The 3,882-nt window shown below is 36.0% G+C and overlaps 1 long non-coding RNA gene across 1 annotated transcript; it reads right to left on the bottom strand.

The window, feature by feature from the left end:
- Positions 1-521: 521 nt before the first annotated feature.
- Positions 522-3,207, bottom strand: LOC141632975 (uncharacterized). Its single transcript, XR_012537841.1, has 3 exons — positions 3,132-3,207; positions 2,966-3,038; positions 522-658 (listed from the first exon to the last, which is right to left on the bottom strand). It is a non-coding gene; the product is annotated as an uncharacterized LOC141632975 (long non-coding RNA).
- Between the last annotated feature and the right edge of the window lie 675 nt (positions 3,208-3,882).

Here is a 3,882-nt window from a genome sequence, read left to right on the forward strand (position 1 = left end):
TAGTCTAATTAGATAATCATGTTCTTCTTATCAATCTTTAGTGTAGTTTATATCATTCTAATCTCTCTTTAATCTTGTAATCAACTTTTAATTAAGTCTTAATACAAATCTAATTTCCTTAATCTCTCTTTTGTTCATCTTTCATTTTGGGTAATTGAAGATTATTTCGGTTATTATTGGGAGATTGACAACCTTCCAATCAATCATCAAGTACTTCTATTATTCTTTGCATTATTATTGGAATCATTAGTAGGTATAATTCTCTTAATCCCTTTTTAATTATTGTTAATCATCTTCATTTATTCATCATGTTTTACTTTGTTGGTATGATTGACAACCTTGCTAGCATGTTCAACATGATAATGAGTGTGACACCCCGCGATAAAGCGGAAAATATAACTAATAAAATGCGGAATTTTAAGGAATTTTTAAAACTTTTAAAATTTAAAGCGCGGGTTCACCAAAATCTAAAACATAAATAAAGAATGCGGAAAGAAAGTTTAAATTATACAAACGTGATAGTCGAGGTGAGGGAAAATATATCCCTCGAAAGAAAATACAATAAAAGGTAGGTCTAAACAATCCTAATAACCAACTACTAGGCCGAAGTGCTCGCTAGCTCACACATGTCTTCACCCCATGAATGCATCACTAATACCTGTCATTCATGTAAACATGAACGCCACAGTCATAACAAGGAACTAAAACAGGTAAGTCATATAAGGTACATACCAAAGATAAGAATATCAAGTTTATATGTAAACATGGCAAATAATTGAGATGGAACAAGATAGGCCAACCTTAGCTTAATAAAGATTCAACTGATCATGTGAAACAATTAAATAATATGAAAGACAGGAATATGGTCATTTATACAAAAGCACGCATTTCAAAGAAATACAATATAGATATGAGATTAGAATCCGAATCATGTGAAGCAGTTAAGTAAGGGATCAACCAATGCAAATTACAAGAATAGAAACCGTAGCCATTATTTGAAAAACCACTTAGCAAACATTGCACGGGACGTGGCTACTAATGTCACATTCATACTTATGGCTTGCATCTCACCATAAGAACGGATGGGAACATCAATCCCGACGATCATGTCGCAACTAGAGGGCTTGTAGCTCACCCCTAGTATCCGATAGGACCAAGACAAACAACACAAGGCACAATTCTTACCTTGAAAGACAAATACCAATATCTATAACCAAGCAAGACCTTTACTACTCATATATCAAAATATAATTCCCCTGGTAGGACGACAATGGTACTCCCAAGACTCAGTCCTAGTCTAAATCGCCGGACTCTCGGGCAGAACGGTCCCCGATTCGACATGCGGCAGAACAGTCCGCATCCAAGACTCGATCGACAGAACGGAAGTCGAGAACCCACAATCGGCAGAACAGTCCGAAAGAGGCGGAAAAATATGAGCTAAACCCACAATCGGCAGAACAGTCCGAAAGAGGCGTAAAGATAAGTCAAGCAATACGGTATAGCATAAGGGCATCATCAAACGAATATGACTCAACCAAGCGATACGAATCAACTTGGAAAGAGACTACTACACGACCCAACCAAGCGATGCGAATCAACTTGGAAAGGGACTACTACACGACTCAACCAAGCGATGCGAATCAACTTGGAAAGAGACTACTAATGTAATGAGCCGATGATAATCCAAATAAGACATGACATGTCCAATACATAGAACATATGAGACCCAACCAGTAAACCATGTGAAGCCCAACAAAAGTGACATAACAAGCCCAAACTAATGAATATGTTAAGCCCGACATAAGAAGCATGTGAAAACCAAATAGCCCAACACAACAAGTCCAACAAAAGAATCAAGGTGAGCCCAACAAACAAAACCAAATGAGCCCAATTGAAGAAATATGTAAAAGAAAGATAGTTAATGAATTACGTTATATAAAATACGAGACGGATATTTAATTATTTCAAATAACACGAAATGGACCCAACAAGCAAAGCATACCAAGTCCAATGGATAGGACAAACTCGGCCCAACAAGTAAGCTAGACAAGTCCAATCAGATTAACAAGACAAACCCACTCCAATTAACATGCCGGTTAAATAAAATATGATAAGCGATAATGAATAATTTACGTTATATAAAATATACGGGATAAAATGTGACCAAGTTCAAGTGACCCATTTATGAGCCAAATAAACAAATTATAAGGAGCCCAACAAATCAAATATAATACCAAAAAGGCAAAACAAGTCTTCGTCAAAAGGTTGTAGCCAAACAATTGTTCTTTGTTCCTTTTAACACTCATACTCACATTCTAATGCTTTTCATCATCAAAGTAGTGTCACTCCTGCTAAATCTCTAAGCCAACCTCAATGATCCATTAAAACCAGAATAATGTCACAACATCATTACCTTAAATCTTGGACACCCAAAACAACAACTCCTTATTTAATCTCATGCTTATCCTAACCAACTCCAATAATCTGGCAACTAAACCCACCCCTCCAACAACGTAATAAACTAATTAATAGGAAATATTAGTTATCTATATAATAATCAATCAATTAGTCCAACCTATAGAAAAATCTGAGCACATAAAAACCGTAATCAATCAACAACAATAACTTTGTCCAAAACCGAGCCAACAAGGAACAACCCGACACTTCCTCTCATGTCCCTGCCCAAAACAGGGCACCCATCTTCCATACGGCTCCATTTCCCGCATAAAGACAGACCCCAACCAGCTATAACCACGGTCCGAGTGAGCCATAGCCCGAGCTCAAGACAGACAGAGTTCATGACCGAACTTTCGCACCCAAGTCGACCCATTTCAAACACCAAATTAAGACGAAGGTTACCATACACAAGAGACGAGTAAAGGACCAATCTTTAACAGAAAAAGAACATACAAAACGACCCATAAGGCGTAAATTTCGACCTTGTCGAGTAACCTATCACCGTTACCTTTTTGCCCTTCAAAACTCCGAGAAAACGTCTAAAAAGTATGAGCTTCCCACCGGTTCTTCAGTTTCTTAAACTAGAGGAAAGAAAACGAGATAAAAGAGCTAAAAATCAGAACTTTCATGAGACGGGTCAAACTGAAATCACCACAAAAACAAGACTTTAATACCTTGAAAGATGAAGGAGGAAGTAAGGATGAGAATGGTACAAAAATTAAGAGGAAAAGTGGAGAAAATAGGCGGAAACGGGTTTGAAGCTCGGCCAAAATGGCGTCTGTTGAAGCCGCATATTGTTGTTGTTGTTTGTTTTTACGCAGAAGAAGAAGAAAAAGAAAGGAGAAATGAAAGGAGGTGGGGACGGGTGTATTACACAACAACCACAAATAATATTAATAATATATAATAATAATAGTAGATATTTTGAAGGTGGGTGAATGTGTTGTTGGTTTTTGATTGGTCCAGATTAAAGTGGGTGCAAGGTGAAATGTGACGGTCTATAGCTAGACGGAATAAGGTCTCGAGTTTACTTTAACTTGAGACGGAAACTAATATTATTACAGTCGCTATTATTATCCGACCAAAAATATGTATGCATATATTATTATATAAATCGTGCCTTAAAAATATAATTTAATCGTACGTATTTTTATAAAAAAAATGAGCTTTTATATAATACGTTTATAAAAATCGTGTTTGACATAAAATTAATTAGATAAAATAATTAAAAAATATATAACAAAATAATTAAACGGTTTAATAAATTTCAAATGTCAAAATGGGAAATTCGCGGGTGTTACAATCACCCCATCTTTTAAAAAGTTTCGTCCTCGAAACTTGAAAGTAGAAATGAAAGGTTATTTAAAATGAAACTGGAACTGGACTCGGTAGCCGAATCATTTAAAAGGTTGCTTATGGTAAGAA

The sequence above is a fragment of the Silene latifolia genome, chromosome Y (assembly GCF_048544455.1).
Source record: "Silene latifolia isolate original U9 population chromosome Y, ASM4854445v1, whole genome shotgun sequence".
Taxonomy (NCBI): Eukaryota; Viridiplantae; Streptophyta; class Magnoliopsida; order Caryophyllales; family Caryophyllaceae; genus Silene; species Silene latifolia.